Source organism: Lepeophtheirus salmonis, chromosome 2 (genome assembly GCF_016086655.4).
Source record: "Lepeophtheirus salmonis chromosome 2, UVic_Lsal_1.4, whole genome shotgun sequence".
Taxonomy (NCBI): Eukaryota; Metazoa; Arthropoda; class Copepoda; order Siphonostomatoida; family Caligidae; genus Lepeophtheirus; species Lepeophtheirus salmonis.
The window spans coordinates 27,865,104-27,885,616 of NC_052132.2; positions in this window are offsets into that span (position 1 = coordinate 27,865,104).

A 20,513-nucleotide genomic window follows, 5' to 3' on the forward strand; every position below is an offset into this window, starting at 1 on the left:
GTGCAGACGTGTTTTTGCTACTAGTTCGTGATTATTTTTGAAGTGGAACTGATATTGATAGTATATAATTGAAATAAGTATAAATCGTAGTAAATTAATCAATTATCAAATATATTATAAGGTTAAATAATTAAGAAAAAATAAAAATATAAACTTAAATCAATGAAGCATTTAAATAAATACATTTTTGCATTACACCATTATTTACAATTGATAAATAGGAAAATAATTTTAATTGTCAATGTCCTATCAATATGCTTTATAATTGTCAAGGAACATAATCTATTATTTAATGTCAATTAATACTGAAATAATCTTTCTTAAATACAGTTTTGTTACATCGTAAACATTTACAGTGATCTGTCATTTTTTTTTATATTGAATATTCATGTGGAGATCCTAAATCGTCACGATCCAATTATATTTAAATATAACTACAAGTGATTTAACTACTAAAGTTATAAGATCACCGATAATTTATTATCATATTTATCACGTAAAAACTATTTATGCATATATGTAGGTAATAAGAGAGCTGAATACGTTTAGTGGCTTTGCCGATAAATATATCTAGAAAAGAGGACCACATTAAATTCATGGTCCAGAATCGTCTTCTACTTTTTTTCCAATGACATTTAAGGACTCAAATCAATGAAATAGTTTTCTAAGAATATTAGGAGATTAAATAGAGTAGACACCGAAAGGAGTTTCAATGGATGAGATGCAGATGAAGGATGATGAGTCTCTTTGTTCTCCTCTGTAAATTTCTTTCCAGTATTACTCCTCTTGATTAAACATATCCTTCGTTATTATAGAAGTATACAACGATTTCGTACAAGATATAGAGGGACGGATGTGTATTTGAAGCAATGGATGAAGAGGTAACGGATTTCGACGTTAAAGAACATCTACACAATGACTGAGTCTTCCATTAAATGGGATAATATCCATCGAGTAAGGCGCAAGAACCTTTTCTAAAGAGATCATATCCCTGAACATAATGGGTATCCCAATGACATAAACACATAGGAGTTGAATGAAACTATGAGTTGACTCAGATCCATATGTATATTCGGATGTTCTGTAAAAAAGATCCATGCAAATCATCTTTATTGTCTAATAAGTAATCATTTTGATGACTAAAGCTTATCACAATAACTGTTTTCACAAAAAAGGGCTAAATCATTTCATTTCTTCCTCCTTCGACCTTCACGGTTTCACCCGATGAAGTAGTTTGTTGTTTAAGGTTTCCTGAGATTTCTCATTTTCTCTTGCTAATACATATTATAGTATTTATATATTAGACACATTTAGAAATTCTAAAAGGGAGAATCTTTGCGGAATTCTCCTCTGACTACCTTGCCATCTGTTATGGGTGAAAACATTTTGTCTCAGTTGCTCCCAAGAACGCGATTCTTCTTGGAGCAAATAGTCCCCTTCTTCAGGATAAAGACAAAGTCACGCTTTTCCTTAATTCCTCAGTTAGATTTCCTGTTGCCAATAAGCTAACGGCAAATAAATTGAAAACAATGTCTTATGGTAGTCTTGTATATGGACCTGCATCCACCCATTGTTCCTTTGAATGCATTTATTTTCATTTGGATATCCTAGCCACACACCTACGGCCTTGAATTTGATTTTAAGGGATATTGTCCTTTCATGATGAGGATCACATGCCTTTCTTCAATTTAATTTTGCTGTTGCATTCTTCTTATTTTTTTGTATATTATCATTAACCTCTGAAACAAAATTTTTATCCATGCAATAAAATATTTTACTTCTAATAAGAGGCATGTATTAGTGAAAGCGATGATCATCATCATATTCTGTCATAGTTGATTTGATATGTATTTTACATAATAATCATTATAAAATTTGATGAGAGGAGGTAGTTTATCCTCATTAAAGAATTTAGTACTTAATGTAATTCCTCAATATTAGTATCTTCAAATGTGAAGACTACAAAACAAACATTTTGATTTCCTTGCTGCTCGTAGCTGAGCCTGAACCTGGCTGTAATAATTATGATTCATTTTTAACTTAATATCGCCGCCACAAATATCCAAAAATGGAAATTTAGATCCTAATGCACTTCATCTTCTTAAATTATGAAATTGTATACTTAGTATGGAAATCACTATTTTTTAATAATATTATATTATTCAAAGAAGGGCTTAAAATAAACTTAGATTAACTAATTTGATATTGGCCACAAATTTCTAAAATAAATTTATACTTCTAATATAATAGACTAAATACTAAATAAATAAATTAAAATAGATTTCAGGATGTAAAAATATATTTAAAAGGATCATATGGTTGTCATCATGTATGTATTAAATATTAACATAGCAAAAGAAAAGTCAAAGTGATAAGTGTGACTCCTGAGTATCTATTTCAAAAATGCTAGAACATTTACTCTACTCAAGTGCAATTGACTAGTATAAAATTTTAATATCATTTCTTTATCATTCTTTCAGGCCATTATTAACAATTGCAAATTTAATAATTTACCTATCTTACTCGTAGGAGACCTTAACGTTGACCTACAGTGTGTCAGCAACTCATATCAAATTATAAAATATCTGGAGAAACTTATATATGAATTAAATTTGATTGACTTAACAGCATATTTTAGCCCCAGTGATAGTGTGTCATGGAGGCAAGGCCGATCGACGTCACAAATTGATTTAGCACTTGTGTCAAAATTCATCTATAAAAATACTAAGTACGCCATCTATTGTTCTGCACCATTGTCCGATAACAAGATGATAGTGGTTAGTTTTGTACTCGAAACTTCTTCAAAGCCCCGGAAACTCCTTTTGAGGTTGATCGATGAAGAAAAATCCATAAATAAAATGAGAATTAACATAGCAAATAGTTTTAGAGCCCAGAGTTTTTCTGCAAAAAAGTAAGTTTTTCGCTTAAACGCACAATTCATAGTACTGCTAGATTTGCATTAGCGAAAAGAGAAAAGTGATGGATGATTTTAATGATAATTTGGAACATACCTTGAACATGGATTCACTTTTTCAACGAAATATAACTTCTGAGTTTTATAACTCCTTCTGGGTTATGGAAATCGCCGAGGGCTTAAATAGAAAATGAAAATAATTGCCTTCGAAAGATTAAAAACCTTACAAACATAAATAATTACTCAGCCTCAGTAAAAAAGAGAATAGAGTATGGGGATGAAACTTTAAAGACAATAAGGGCTCTGGTCCAGATGGAATCGGGGAAAATATATTTACGACATACAGAGAAGAGATCGTCCTGAATTTATGTAAAATGGGAAACTATGGAAAAGAAGGAATATCTGCCAGAAGCCATAACTAAATGACGAATAGTTTTAATCCCCAAAAAGGGAGATGGCTTAAACCTTGACAATTTGAGGTCAATCAACAAACAAATTCGGTCTCAGTTTTGAAAATATGAAACATCTTATAGATCTTTATGCCAATGATGTGACCCTGATGATATCAGCGAACTCAGAAGCTCAATTACAAAGAAGAATATAAATTGTCTTATATTATTTTACATTGTTCTACAAAAAAAGTCGAGATTGAAAATAATGAAATCAAAGACTGCAATTCTCCCGATTGTCTTATAGCATCCCGGAAAAGATTTGAAAATTTCAAATTGTTCTACCAAAGAAATGATAACTATTTTAGGCATTAAATGAGTGGGTACTGACTGGTCCCTCAGAATTATATTGGCTGGAACTAAAAACGAGAGTCAATAATTTTATCAAAGGCTGTCTCAATTTTAACATTCAAAGAAGAATATACCTTTATAACACTTTCTTAATTCCAAATATTGTGTATAAGGCATCGTTACCAATATTGGCGGAAGATGCCATATTGGAGGAAAAATTTTGGTTGTAGAATATTTTTCATCATCAAAATTACATTTCAGCATTAAAGAGACCTTGAAATTGATTGGGTTGTGGGCTCAAATCTTTTGTGGACATAATGACAAAAATTTATTCAACATTTTTGGTTGATATAACGAAGAATCCCAACATAGAGTGGATATATTTGATAACATCAAGTCCATACTATGAATATATTATACTTGGAACTGATCTTATAAATGGAAATTTCGACTACTTTTTTCCTTCGCTTGCTGCAACACAAAGGGTCTTTGGAAAGCGACTCCCACTTACTATTGTGGAACGACCCTGTATATTATTCGTAAGAATCATAGAAAGAAACCTTTTTTCGAGAATTTATTGAAACTTGTGTCATTGGAATGGGAGGCACTCACAAAAAATCAGCTAACAATATATAATATTGGTGTTCACTCTTCTTTTTTTTTTACCGGAAAGTTTACTTTTCTTTTAATTAGACATGCCAAGCTAAAGCTAGACTTGAAAATTATTTTTTCTAATTCTGAAGAGGACTCAGCGTTGTCAACATGTGATGGATGGATTAGGGAATTAAATCTATCTAGTAATTGGATGTATAGGATTATGTCTTCGACTTCCCAAATAACTGAAGAAAGAAAATTCACAGCTCAATTTCAGATAGCCACAAGAATTTTGTTTCTCAGCACTCCATGTAAACATTGTCGTAAATTATTCAACACTATTAGACACACTTTTTCGGAATGTCCAAAATTACATATTATGAAATCATTTATTAGTTTAAACCTAAGGGGTCTGGAGGAAAATAATGTTAATGAAATTAAGACAATAATTCTATTCGGTGTGTTATCAAAAGATAAAGAAAGTCCTCCTAAAGCTAGGTCCATAGGGAATGATTTGTTAATTGTTAAGAGCTATCTAGTAAAGAATATAACTGTAGGAGAACCCGTGGTTGTAGAGGATATTCGGGCTTTTTTAATTTCGGTAGAGGCAAGATATGGTGCGTTCAAAAAGAAGATCCCTGGGACGATTAAGGGGGCTTGGAACTGGGCCCGGTATATATGTAATTAGATATCATTCATCAAACGCATCAAGACATTTTCGGACTTTACAGAAAATACTCAAACTTTTTAGAAATAGCAAAAAAAACCAAAAAAACGAAGGATTTGTTAGTTTAAAAGCAAATTTGCTCTTAATACTATGTATTTGTATTTTATCGATTTTAGGTTATCCTGTTATTAGATTAGATTTATAATTTTTGTAAGCCTTAATCTGGTGAAAATATTTAATTATATTTTTGTAAATGCATCTTCACCAGAAAATTTTAGATAATTCTAATTCTTATAAATTATTTTCTTTCGAAATAAAGGTTAAAAATAGATGTTACTATGTCATGTTTATAAAAAATAAAGGCGAACTAATTTTAAACTTTTCTCCCAATAAGGAATTAGCTACAATCAGAAAATAAATATTCTATTGTAACGCAATTTCTTTTTTCTTTCGGATATAAATTACTTCATTATTATTACACCTCTTAATTTAAATCCATATTTCGTAATGTAGGCATTGACAGATGGAATACTTTTGGAATATTTTTATAATTATCATAATATAAAATTATCGTGTTATTTAATAAATTTAATTTCAAACATTTTACTAAAAAAAAGGTTATTCTTACAAATTGATTCTTTCCAAAAAAATGTAATTCTAAATTTTCAAAAAAAGTGTTTTGTTTATTCTGAAAAGAAGTTTGTCCAAAGATAATCTGTCAAAATAGTCAATTTCATATTGACTAGAATATTAGCCCGCGTTGTCTGGGATATTAAAAACTTAAAATTAATTAAGAATTATTGTCACTACATGTTGGAGTTCTTATGTATCTTTGTACCTTTTTTTTTTTTTTGTAAGGAAATAAATTAGGTTCTTACTCTCGTTCGTTCTTACTATTGTCAAAAATACTTTGTCTTATTCTCCTTCTTTTTTTTTTTTTTTTCTTCTCCAAAATCTTATAATCTCCTTTTAAAAAGCGTGCAAATATACCAACATGCAGCGAGTATAATTCTTAAAATTTTAAGTTCTAAATTTTATGTTGAATATAAAATAATGACAAACGACTTGTTAGTCAAAAAATTGGTTTTTAGAATATTGCTATTTAAAGGCCACCATAGCCTTTAAAACTACTTTAACATATCGTATTCTACTAGAAAAATAAACCAAGGAAATTTGTCCAACATCTATTAATAACACAAATAAAATAAAATTTCTCAAAAATCTTTTAAATTCCACATTCAATAATAATAAGTGGTTCATTTACAAAAGAGTATTACGTTCTAGAACAATGGTTCCCAACCTTTCAAATATGGCAACCCATTTTCGAACAAAAAATCAGGCAACAATCCCAATTCTTAAAATGAAATACAGTTGTTTTTTTTCTTCTTTTTTGTACAAGGAACTGTAATATATTACGATTATCAATTATAAATGACTTTTCCGATGAAGTAACTATACATTCCTTAAATTATTCATAGGAGAAGAAAATCCCACGTTGGCCATGATGTTTGAGATCATTAATAAGACTTCTACAACGCTTCATACGGAATTGTTGATGCTTTTGAGTCAAAAATGACCTCTAAAGCAAATCTATTTGACTTCCTACCAGCAGCCTTGACCACCATTACCACGGTATTCTTACTTCTCTTGGCAAAAAATAGTGATGTGCCGCGAGCTTAATTATACTATATAAGTTTTTTCGAGTTTCTAAAAAAAAAAACTACTCGAGGAATAACGAGCTTTACTCGCTAGAATATTCGTTACTCGCCTGAATACGCGTTACTTGCCTCAACACTCGATACTCCCCTAACACTTTTTGCTCCATAAAAAAAATTGTCAGTCAAAAAAATCATATTTAAAAATATTTATATATTTCTCTAGAGGACTCTGTATTATTAATTGAATATATTAACCATGTAAAGGATCTTATAATACATTTAATATAAGGTACTGATGACCACACAAAATTGTTTCCGTAATTTATGTTCTGCAGATGAATCTAAAAATTACTTTAACTTATTTCAATTGTGTTCATAAGCGTAATTTAAAAGTTTATATAGTCAATAAATCAATATTTTACTCTAGTATGGTTATAACTTGTAACTAACATATTTTTAGTGACACTGATGCTTAATAATATTAATGATAATAATTACAAAAATGAAAGTTTTTAGACGGCGAAGTATTAAAATTAAAAAATTAATTCTAAATTTTGCAAAGAAAGGATATAAGATTTGGAAGATTTACATTTTATAATGGGCTCGAAAAATATAAAAAATAATCCCAAATTTTGACGAGTTTCGACTAATAATCTGCTTTTAATGCCCATGAGGCGAGTTTTTTATGTATTTTTTTATTTACTTCATAAAACTCGAATACAATTTACGAGTTTTGCTCGTGGCACATCACTACAAAAAATGTACCCACTAAGTGACAAAAAAAAAGATACTCTCAAATCGGTCAATTTGACAATACCAATGGGAGGAACAACAGTGGTAGTATGAACAAAATAAAACAGAAATCAAAAATAATCATACTGGCTCAGAGGTTGTGTTGCATGACTTAAAGCAGAGCCATGTAATAAGAGTTGCGACAATAGACTTGAGCACCACCTTACACCAACGTTATGGAACTACAATTGAGGCCTTAAACAACTTAAATGCATTACATTGAAGATAGATAAGTCCTAATAAAATCATTATTAAATTATAACATAATTTCTTTTTTAAACATAATATGTTCATTTTAGTTTAAACAACTAATTCAAATTGCATAACCTTACAAGTACAACGTAGGATTAGATGACTTTTTCTGTTATACATATACTCAATAAATATGAAAACTAACATTTACAGAAAATGTTTGTTTACAATTATAAATGACCAAAATATAAATTAAATAAAGGTTTTAGGGCAATAAGGAATTATCTTTTTCATTACATATTTATTCTTATGGACTTCCAATTATCAATTAGATTCGATAATTATTTTATCCAATATTTTAAATTTTTGTTGCTTAATTAACTTTTTGTTCTACATTTAAATTTAATTATTGTTTTTTTCGTGTCAGAGGAGCAACTGGAATTATAATTATATTCTAGTCTTCTTAAATTTTCATTAATTTTCAGATGAAATGATAGAAATGAAGCAATTGCATGTAATTAAAAAATGACAACACATACCAATATTTCCAATCTAAAATAAACTGAATAATGATTTAGCTTTAAGAATCCCAAAAAAACTTGATTTTATAAACTTATAATGTAAAAAAAAAATCGATTTTATAAGGAAATAGATGATGCTACTAATATAATAATCAATTTTTAAGAAAAATATTTATTGTGGTATATCTCTCATGAAACGACTACTGAAAATATATGTAACTTTTCTACACTCTTTTATAATTTTGGGTTTTCCAATAATAATGGCTTTATCATTCCAATAGCCATTTCGGTAATAGATTTTCAATTTTTGTCATCGTTTTTAAATCTTTGATCATTGATCTAAAAATGATTTCCACATTCCAAAATTCCTCCAAAAAAAAATTTACAACCGTAAACTTATCCATTTGAAGACAAATAATTTCGTAAGGATATTACGTTGGTTCATTCGTAGTATCCATTTCTTTGAGATATTCTTATCCTCTGGAAAGGAAAAAAGCGTGGTATCTGTCTCTCCAGATTTGCTTGAGCATTTAAGAGAGCTACACAAAGGCATTTCTATCATAGTTTTGGGATTTTAGGTCGTTTTATTGGAAAAATTACTTTGTCTTCACAGTGAATATGATTTGAATAAGGCCAAAAATGTATTATAGCTGATTGTCAACTGACGCCAAGCAGTTTGTAGTTTCTATATTATTTGGACAGAGAACAGCTGCGAGGGCGTTAAACATAGGGAAGTTGCAAGAGGGTCCATCACATGTAATACTAGGAATGATTATACCCGTATCATACACTTTACTCAATGCCGTACGAACCAAATTTGCCTTTTCTCTCCCAGATAGTCCATGTATAATAAAGTTTCCAATAGGTATTTTCCAACTCCCATTGATGGCAACCACCATCAGTACAAGAACCTCTATGGTAGGAGATATTGAATTGTAAGACACTGCTGTGCCAATTACCATGTACCCATGGTACTTACTCCCTTCAAACTCAATCATTTTCTTTATACACATTTCATCTAGAGTGAGGTTGCAATAGATTTTTTCACCGTTGGCGCTTTCCTGTTGCTGAGCTCGCATTCTTAAGGCTTCAAGTGATTCTAGAGTAAAGCAAGGAAAACCATCAATCGATCCATACCAGTTTTGGAAACTTGGATGTTATAGTAGACAGAACTTCTTCACTTAATCCAGAAACCATTTTTTTTTTTTTTTTTTTTTTTGTTAAATGGCGCATAAATCTTTAGCATTGGTTATCCGCTTCTGAAGCCTTCGTTTGCTTTGACAAATAATTTTATTTTTTAATTTTTAAAGCCTTTAAATTTGTTGAAAGAAGTTTATTTTTTCGGAAAGAAATATGTCTCTTTATACTCTTTTCGTCACCTCCTCCAAGGATTCCATAGTACTAGGTAGAGCATGAATGATCAATGACTATATACTGTCTTCTTCAAGTGTTCTTCGCTTTAAGATTCGTCGATGGGACTCTACTTTTTTTAAGTGTATTGGAAAGTCGAAAATTGAGGGCACTACTCCACCAATAAGCGTGCACTTAACTTTGTGCTTGATGATGCCAGAGTCCTTGAAGTGCTTAAAACAGATTCTTGACCATTTGGTTGATTTCCAATCTTGGCAGCGGCAGTTTATTATCCATTACTTTAGAAGTGCTGGATTTTTAGAAAATCTGAAAGTAGATGGTTACTTATAATATATATGGGATATTAAATTAACCAACAAGAATGCCAAAACATATAATTGTTTTATAAAGTTATGAAAATACTTACAGAAAAAAGCTTATTTTCAAATTATTGTGGTTGAGTTCAAATTTTTTCAACAATTTACTAGCAAGATCGTGCTCTGGGGATTTAGAAAAAGCCGCCGTTCTTGAAGTACATGCATTGCAAGCAGGTATTGAACTCTACCAATAAAATAATAAGAATTCATCAAGTTCCAATTATATCCACTATGACAAATTTACCCAATACCAAACTCCTTTTGTAAAAATTAGAAGGTTATTTAATTACTAATTATTACTTCATTAAGATTTTAAGAATATTATTCATAACAGAAAGGCTTATATTGACATAATAATGTTTTGATCCTTATGTTTCAATTCTGTTCATAAGTTGAATGCTTCAATAAATTGTCCTCGTCATTCTAGAGAGTAAGGCAAATTTCTATAGCTCTTACTTAGAGAACATTTATTGAGGTTCAGTGCTGATTTTGTTTTTAAATTCCGTAAAAATTAATTATATTGTATTAAAAAAGAAAGAAATAGATCAATGACTACTATATATATATATATATATATAGTAGTCATTCAATAGATCCTAATAATACTATTAGGTAAATAATTGAATTTTTATTAACCCATTAATGACAACAGGGCATTTAAATATTAATTACATATTACACCATTACTTCGTAATGGTTTTATTAAAGCGATGATATTTTTACACGAGGTTCCTGAGTTTTTTTGATATAAAAAATTACATAGGATGAATAGGATCTGATTGATAAGTCTTGGGTTATCAGTCAGTTTATTGTTTGTAATTGCGTCCAAGAGTTTGTTCAAGGGTAATGAGTAAGTCAGTTAGTTTTTTTCGTATAAATATCAAAAGTAACTACTTAAACATGCTGCGTCCCTAATTACAGTATTTATATCTTTAAATTAGTGTAGAAAAAATTACATACATAATTATATATATATATTTATTTTTTTGAACAATAAAGGTATGTAATATCGCTTCGTCGAAAAATTTTATTCCTATACTGGCTTATAACATTGAGATCCTACATTTTTGCCTCGATCGTCTCAATTGTAGTTTAACAGCCGATGAGATGTTTGGATTGCTAAAAACTCTATCAGATGTCAATGTGGAGGAAATAAATCTTGGATTATCTGAAAGAATGGTCAGATCAGGACTCCGACGATTCTGAAGACAGTCTCGGAAGGGGTATTCTCTCAGCTCCCTTTTTCTTCATCACAGTGATGGTAATAAAGAGAAAATAATAAGTAATACAAAAAAACGCAAAATCCCTCTCATTGAAGTATCCACAGGAGTATTTTGTGCTTTTTTTTTTACCAGAACCTGAGAGATCTCATCATTTTTGAAAGTAATAGTTAAGCAATTTAACACAACATTACCTTGGATTTGACATAAAATGAGCTCTTTTTTTATATATACATAAGAAAAGATACTGGTTCAACTCTGAAGCTGTTCTTCATATTTTATGAATAATTTTCAATCATTATAAATATATTAATTTTGTTGAAAATACAAAAGTCGAAAAGTAAACACTACAGCAAAACTGAGACCATTCTTTGAGGATTTACAAGCATCATTTTTGAAGTTTAGAGCCACACCTCAATATTCATCAATAGACGAAATGGATCCATATAATGGAAGACATCACGTCCAACAGTTCAGCTCAGCTATAAAATTTGGGTCCACTATTATCAAGGAGGGTACTTACAAAAAAAAAGTATGAAAATGTTGTCAGATATAACCGTATGGCCAATTGATCTCGTATATAAAGATGACAATGGTTAAAGATGTAAAATTTGTGATGTAAAAATTTATTTTATTTGTTAAAATTACAATTTATATTTTCATTCAAAGTGTTTTAAAAATATTATATCATGTACATAATCATCCCTCAATTATTTAATAACATACTAATATAATAATAAAGTATAGTGTAGGAAATTTTAAAAATATGTAATTGGACGAAGGGGTATTTAGATACACTTCCGAGATCTCGAGAATCCGTTTACCAATACCCGTGATTTTCTAGGACAATATTAGCAACAGTATGCTCAATGGATGCCTTAAATTTCAAAGGAATTCATCAATTGATTAACATTCGTCATTAATGGGTTAACTTTTCATCACTAAAACATTAAAAACAAACAATGGGCTCGTTCATTTCATTTCGGGCAACCAAAAACCTAAAGGTGACTGAACAAAAGGCTACTAGGGATTTTAAAGTTTTGCACCCTTCCATATGTTTCTCTGGGAACGACTTACGTGTAGCGATTTTCTCAAGTTCAGAACAAGATGTATAAATATTGAAAAAAAATTCTCTAAAAAAATAAGTAAATTACCCGAAAATTATTAAGAAACATATTGACACTAACTGAATCTAAAATTAGGAACCTAAATCCGTCATTGCATAAAAGAGAACCTCAAGCCTGTTCTTAACTTGTTTTTTGTCACTCCTTTTTAAGAATTGATGACTGCAGTCCCGTCCAGTTCAGTCTTGGTCCGGTGAAGTTCAAAACTGCATATTAGTCCTAAAACTTATAAAGTTAGATCCTTGATCAGGGGCATTCACAGGGGGTGGGCTGGAGGAGCTTTTTACTAAAAAATAAAATATTCGAAATCTAATATAATTTATCCAATTTTTTGACATAAAATTTAACTTTTTGTAAATAGCTATGGATTTTTGAAATTTTTTTTGAAAAAATTTAATATTTAAATTTTATAAATTTTTCGAAAAAATATAATAAAAATTAATTTTTTTTTTGATTTTTTTATTTATAATCCTGCAAATTCCCCACCCCCTTTTTGATGGCGTCACTCGATTTTATTTCTTTATGTTGTAATCAGTTCTAGTACTGAAGGACTGAAAGTCTTAAAACCGGTCCGAAGACTGGACTGAACCGAATAAATATGGACTAACACACCAGTAGTCCTAACTAATTTTTTTATCTTTGACAAAAGTCCATTTGAAAAGGGAACCTAAAAGAAGAACCGAGAATTATAATAAAAATAATACTTTTATCGGTTCTAGCACCAAAAACCAAAAAAAATCAGCCATTTATCTGATTTATGTTTTTTTGTTAGATCTGAAAAAATCTGGAACTAAAAATAGGAATTTGAATCCGTCATTACATAACAGGCAGTCTCAAGTCTAGTTCTAGTCCATTTGTTTATCTTTGACCGGAGTTCATTTCAAAAGGAAACATAAGAATGTAAACAAGTCTAATAATAAAAATATTTTTTTTCTCACTTCTAGAATCAAAAATGGTAAAATTATGCTTATAATTTTTTTTTTTAAAGAATCCAAACTAACCAGATCTAATTTTAGGAACAAAAATTCATCATTAACTGTAATCGAAGGATTAAAAAAGGAATTTGATTAACGTTTTTGTATACAAAGGAATGTTTAATTTCTTGAGATAAAATTTGTTTTGACATCATTTAGGTTGATTATAATTCAAATAAAGATTCAAATTCACTTAAAAATTTGTGTTATTTTTCTTTTAACTCTCAAAATTATTTAAAGACTAAAACGATCTCATAAACTAAAGGAATGTATATATATATTAATGGCACATAATTTCTTTCAATTTTTTGCAAGTAAGAGATTTATGAACAAAATTTCCCTTTCCCTTTCTATGTAGTAACAGAAAGGTTTTGACTAATGTCTTTGTTTATTTTTGATGTTCCACCCCTTGTGTGTGTATCCCAGGCTTTATCAAATATATATGTACAAGTAATAAATCTTAAAGGTAAGGGGGGAGGAGGAGGGGAGGAAAGCTGACTCCTGGCAAACTTTGCCAATAATCGATACATGATTAGATAACCACGTCAATAGTTTGATATTCCATAGAAAAATATATTTTTAGATGTATTCGAGGAGATTAGTAAACACTTGAAAAATTATACGAATAGGATTATTTATACATAAGAGACACTTGTTTTTCCATCTAATATTATGAGTCATGAGCCCTTGAGAATTATTTAACCCTTAAAAGTTGTCATATATATCATAGCTTTTTACCTATGTATATTGATAATTACAAAAATGTAGTCATTTATATATTAATAAAACTATATGTATATGTAGAAGCGTCGTCGAGTTGACTAACTCTGTCTAAAAAATAGAGAAGATAGATTTCTCTAAGTAATCCTTAGTGTCGCTGAACAAATTTTTTACTCAATTTAGTCAAATTGTATCACATAATTATTTTAATGTAACATCCTTTTAGATTGAAGGAAGAAGGGATTTATGTCATTATATATACCAAGAATTGAAACTTTATTTTAATTAATTCAATATTTCCCTTTTAATTCCTTTTTTAAAAGGAGATTTAACTACACTCGCTTGTTCATAAAAAGGATCCCTCAACGCATAGTTTTATCTTAGATGAAGGAATCTATGGAGTCTTAAAATAAACCAAAGGCAAACAAACATTTTTTTCCAGATATGGAACTTGTACATAAATACATAATATTAATATATTATCTATTTATTAATATCTAATACATTTTATGAAAATATAGACCTTCAAAAAAGTAAGGATTTTCAAACTTTGCAATCGTGTCTCCGTATCGATAGGTGCGAATTATATTAATACATCTAAACATTGATTTGTATAAATTTCAACCCAAAAATAAGATGAAACATTTTAAATAAAAAAAATTAAGTAGATTCTTTTTAAGGATAGTTCAATAATTGAATTTTCATTAAATTTGTAGGTACTATACAGTATACATATTATGTGAATTAATGGTATTTCATGTCACATTAGATAATCAAAGGATTAATAAATTACTTTATCTAACAAAATTAGGTCTTTAAATGCCCGTATGACTAAATACTAATCAATCACATTAATATGAAGTATATTTAAACTAGGGTTAATCTCCTATATATTAAATAGGAAAATATTAATTTTCTTATGATAATTAGTCATATTATTAACTAAATTCTATTTAATTTCGGAAGTTTACTTAGCTCAATTTTATTTTGTTTATGTTTTAAATATTATATAAGAAAATATCAAAAAAAAAAAAATCAATATAAAATCAACTCTTATATTGAAATGACAAATCTTTTTAAGTTGTAATATAAAGCACTAGCTAAGGATTACATGGCGTTACTCGGGCTAAGGAGGGAGAGGGAAATCACATTTTCAATGTGATTTCCTAAGTTCGTAAACCCCTATGTTCAATGGTGTGGGAATGCATAAAAGGCCCCGTAATGTACCACTAATTTTTCATTTTGTTAAATCAATTTGATATAATTCTTTCATGTCGAAATATGGCTTTGAACGTAAATATTTTCTAAAAACTTGATTTAAAAAATAGGCTCTAAATGCCAAACTTATATTTATGGTAAATCTTTCACCATTTTGATAGAATCTTTTTTATCGACGGCAAATTCCCAGAATATTATTAAAATACATGTTGACGCAACTTGACCAGCTTATTATGTTTAAATATCTTAGTAAACATAAAAACTAAATTGACCAAAAATCAATCACAATCGACCTTTTTTAAAGGAAATTTTTCTCAAATTGGAATATATAGTCTATTCTATAACTTCATTTAGGATGTAAAGCACTGGAATAAAAAATAAAAATATATTAGCCTCTAAGTTAGGCCTTTCATTTTAGTCGAGTTTTTGGTGGTTATATACATTTTTTTAATTGTAATCATGATAAAGTAATAAATACTTAACTTTTCAAATGTGGAAATGTTTGAATCAATTTATATTTACTTTTATTTCATGTATATAATTCTTACATGTCGAAATATGTCACTGAATCGTAGTTATGCCCTTAAAACTTGCTTTTCTTTAAAGGCTTTAAAGGGCAAACCTATATATGTTGGAAGTTTTAATGGTCATTTTTGTGGTCTACGGCTTAAATAACAATAAGAAATGTTATTTAGGTATTGTAGCGCCTGCGGGAGCACCGCTCATTTTTAATTAAGTAGGAGTAGGAGCGTACTAATTGCTTTAAAAAAGAGGGGAATCGCGCTCACAAAATTAATAACTGAGCGGGAGCGCCTTCACAAAATTAGTAACTAAGTGGGAGCGCACTCAGGATTTATTGATGACTAAGTTTCTGGTATTAAACGTACAAATTCCAACTTGTAACAAGTTATAATAAGCTGTAGGTTTCTTGGTTTATAGTTATAGAGTTGTATATTACATCTTTTTTCTGATGGGGTGAATGATCTTTAGTAAAGTAATGTTAGATTAAGACTATAAGCTATTTGAATTTATATTTTCCATAAAATACGCATATGTCTCAAAGACAAATACAGGAATCCTTTCAATTTAAAAATTAATCAAGTATAAAATAGCTATATTAAATAAATACCTTATTATAAAGTAAAACAAATTTGCATTTGATCCCTTAAGCAAACATCATTTTAGGAACTATCTACTGACAAACTATTTGTCTTTCAGTTCGTAACAAGTAAGTAAATGGATTACTGCTTCTATTTGTGATAACCTAAGACAAATCATTCCATTTCTTAAATAAGTAATACTAAAACATTAATTCAGATGAACTATTAAAGACTTTTGCTCATCTTATTGCCCGTTTGAAAATATAAATTGTATTTTGAGACAGTATAAAAATTGACATAACTTGGGCTTTCATGTAGGAAATTAAGTGCTCTTGAAGGCATTGACTCAAATAATTAATATCTTATCAAAAGGGGGACTTCTTTAGCAACTCGACTAAAGTATTTTTTCGTTTGGACTCATGAAGAGTCTTCAAAGAGCCCTATATGAGGACGAGTGACGTCTTGAAAATTACTTTGTCATGTTTTTTGGCATTATAGTTTTGTTGTTAGATACCTTTGAGAGCTGTTTTTTGCCAGAAATATCCAATTTTGTCGTTTTAAAGCTTATGTATGATCTATGGCCACCGAGCAGATTTACTACTCGGTTTACTGTGCTTTAAGCTCTGTCATGATTCGATAAAATTGCTAAAAATAAAAAAAGTCTTTTTTTTACTGAACATATTAAAGTTTTCGTCCAATCTCCGTAATAGGTACGAATAAATTATTCAGAGGAGGTTTTCACGGATCCTTTCATCTATAACACCCTTACGGGGTTATCCTTAAACAGGAGTTATTATCAATTATTCATTTTATTTTCATTATTATTGACTGACCATGGATGTTGAAATTTAAAAAATTATTGAAAGAGGAAAGAAGAAAAATATATACAAAACAAAGTAATGACTACAAAACCTATTAAGAAATTCAGAATACATTTTTTAATTTAAAAACTCTTTTAATTTTCTTACAATTTGACTTTTTCTAAAAATTTGAATAAATTTAAACCATAGCTTAAATAATATATATTTATTTCATTAGAAAGATACAGCAAAAGTAAGTTTTGATGTTCATATTTGCTCGATGTTAAAATATAAAAAACAATTTTAATACCAATATGGGTAAGGTAACAAGTTGAAGAATGCTAATTTGTTAATCAATAGACATACATTGATCTGGAATATTTTATAAGGAAACTTTATTAAAGAAAATTAGGGTATAGCATTATTTTTGGTGTAAAAACACCACAGGAACATATTCAATTTATCCTTTTGGGTAAAGGAATCAATCAAGTGACAACTTCACTATTAAAAGTTGCCAAACAAATACGAAAAAAAATGGCGCATTCAAATATGGAAATATGCTCTATAGATTGTGTTCTTTGCAATACAGTTAATTTTTTTAAAACACGAAATCTATAGTGAGGTTTCTTGTAGGTTAAACTAAAATGTTGTGTATCAAGAGATTTTAAAATATTAATTATATCCCTTGTAATAACTTTCATTATTCGTAGAGTAAATATTTTCGTGTTGTGATTTATATATTATCATTTTTTTTTCATATATAAAATTGTGATCAGCTTCGGGTATCTTCAAATAGTTTGAAAAAAAGTAAAAAATAAATATCAAGGTCGGGGGAGGCTTGGTATTTTATTTTTTTATTTATTACAATACAATTAAAAAATTATATTCACAAAAAGTTTTAAAAATCTATAGTTATTCACAGATAATTCGAAAATTAAATTTCAAAAATTATATTAGCCTCTCAAAATGTGTCCTTTCTTCTTAAAATATAAAATGAATATTTCAGTTTTATAGCATTTGTTATTTACTAAGGGGATCCCAATTTTTCCCGGGTTTCTGTCATTTAAAAATTTGTTTCCTACAGAAATGAGAAACCCTAGAAATTACCTATGTACTATATTAATATTCAATTTTTACAAAGTATGGATGTGTAATTAAAGTAAACATTTTGGAAAAGAAAGTGAAGGTAGAGTTTAGCTTCGCCTCCCTTCTCTTTTATAACTTTGATTCATGATCTATGAGTAAATAATTACAATTATTATTACTTGAATTATAAACCAGTGATTACAATTAATATATACTATGTACCTACTATACATATATAGAGTTAAAATCCTATGCATTTTCAGTATGTAAAAAAAAAAAGAAACCAAAAATTATCATTATTTTGGAGGAGAGCAGCTTAGCTGTAGTGTCATTTCATTAGATCAGCTTTACACAATAGCTATCAGAGGAGGAGTACTATAGTTTTTATATCCTGAAGATATGTCCTCTATCGAAGACAACAATATATGTATACTTTTCTTATGATTTACACTCACAAGGATTTAGACCATTTTTACATGTCTACTTTTAAGTTACTAGTAGTAGTATCAGACATTTCCCGGAGTTATTAGGCGTTGACAAATAGAAAATCTTTGGTTTAATAATATAAAAGATAATTGCGGAAGGAATACTCAGTTTTACTCTTCGTTTTTCGTGGGCACACTCACATCTAATTACTCAATATTCACTGTGTTCACCGCAAGAATAAAAAAAATAACAGCCCCAATTTTTTTATATGACCTGACGACTATATATTGATTTAAAATCTCCCTATCTAAGATTTAGCTACAAAAACTTGTTGATCAGTCTCATTATTTTTTATTTAATATAATAAACTTCCTTTTATTTTATTTTTTAAAGATTTTTAGATTTGCTCATAAAAGATGGGCAGTGCCCTTGAGGATTTTTTGCAGAGTTATAATTGCTTACATTATTTGGAAAGTGACTAAGTGACGTCATCTGTGGTACCTGAAAATGGACATCTCACTAGAAAAAATGTTTCCAAATTAAACGTATTATATATATTAATTATATAGATTATATGATTAAATCAATACTAATCAATTACATTAATATGACTCATATATTAAGTAGGGTTAATCCCCTTGCCTCTTAAGTAATAACTACTTATTATAATCTCTATGTATATTAATAAAAACTCTGTATGAATGTTTTGTTCCTCCGACTTAAAAAAAAAACAAAAAACGTGATCAGTCTAAAAATTTGGGAAGCAAATACATAGCTGAGCTCTTAATAAAGAGGTTTTTTTAAAAAAACAATATTTTGTAATAAACCCTACAAACAACTCTCAATACATATTTATATTTGATTTTTACCTTTTTTCAAAAATTGTATATGACTTATTAATTATTAATCAAATGAACTCCAATTTGTAGATCCAAATAACTCTAGGGAGCCGGTTAGAGGCCAAAAAAAATGATATTGAAAAAGTCATAAAATTATATTTAATAATAAAAATATAGCTATGAAGAATTCAAACAACTTTTTTTTTTGTCAATTATTTGACTTGAGGCCTTTTATTTCCTCAAATTGGGCACAAATGTCAATAAATCAATTAAATTTTAAAAAATCGGAACATATTTGAGTATTTCTACTAGTTAGTTATAAAATCAATCCATTTATCTATGAATTTTACAAAATGTAATCTTACATTGGTTATGTATTAAATATTCCATTAGACAATTAAAAACATATCAAAGGTAAACAAATTGATTAGGGGTAGACATGAAATGTATTTTATGTTAGGATGAATTTCGGAGCCTAATTTTAGATCCGGGTAGTTTCGGTTCTTTTATTAAATTATTCAGGTAATTTGCATAATTTTTTGATTCTCAGTGAACCAAGAAAAACAATATTTTATTATTATTTTAGGTTATATTCTTGGGTTCTATTATCAAATTTACTCGTGTCAAAGATTAACAATTGACTAAGACTATAATGAGTTTGTCTTTTATAAATCTTGACTCGCCTTGGAAATTTCACACCTATTCATGACTCAATACTGATTTCTGTTTTGTTTTCATTACGATTTTATCATTTCTTTTTATCATTCCGGGCTTGAAATCATATCTACAACTACTTGAGCCAAGATATCATTGCTCATGTCGTCTGTTCTACTGCTGATAGTCTCATTTGTAATAACTTATCCTTCAACAGCTTTTCACAGCATAATGTTCGCCATCTTCAACGCAGCTGTTTTTATAAGTATTTCACTAATGGTGTGTGGTTTACCCTGCTATGCAATGTGATAGGCAACTTCGTACGATGCTGTGAGGATTAGTTTGTCGATTAGTACAAGGTCGAGAGCAGGATTTTCATCAAATCTGGCTCTCTTTACCTTGAATTCAGCAAGTGTTGTGTTCTTTTATTCCCATCTCCATGCTGCTTTAGGAAGTGTCCCTTCAGTATTGCCGGTACTAGACTATAATTGCTCAACATGACGTTACAACGTGCTCAATTATCCATCGAGGACACTAACTCCCTTCA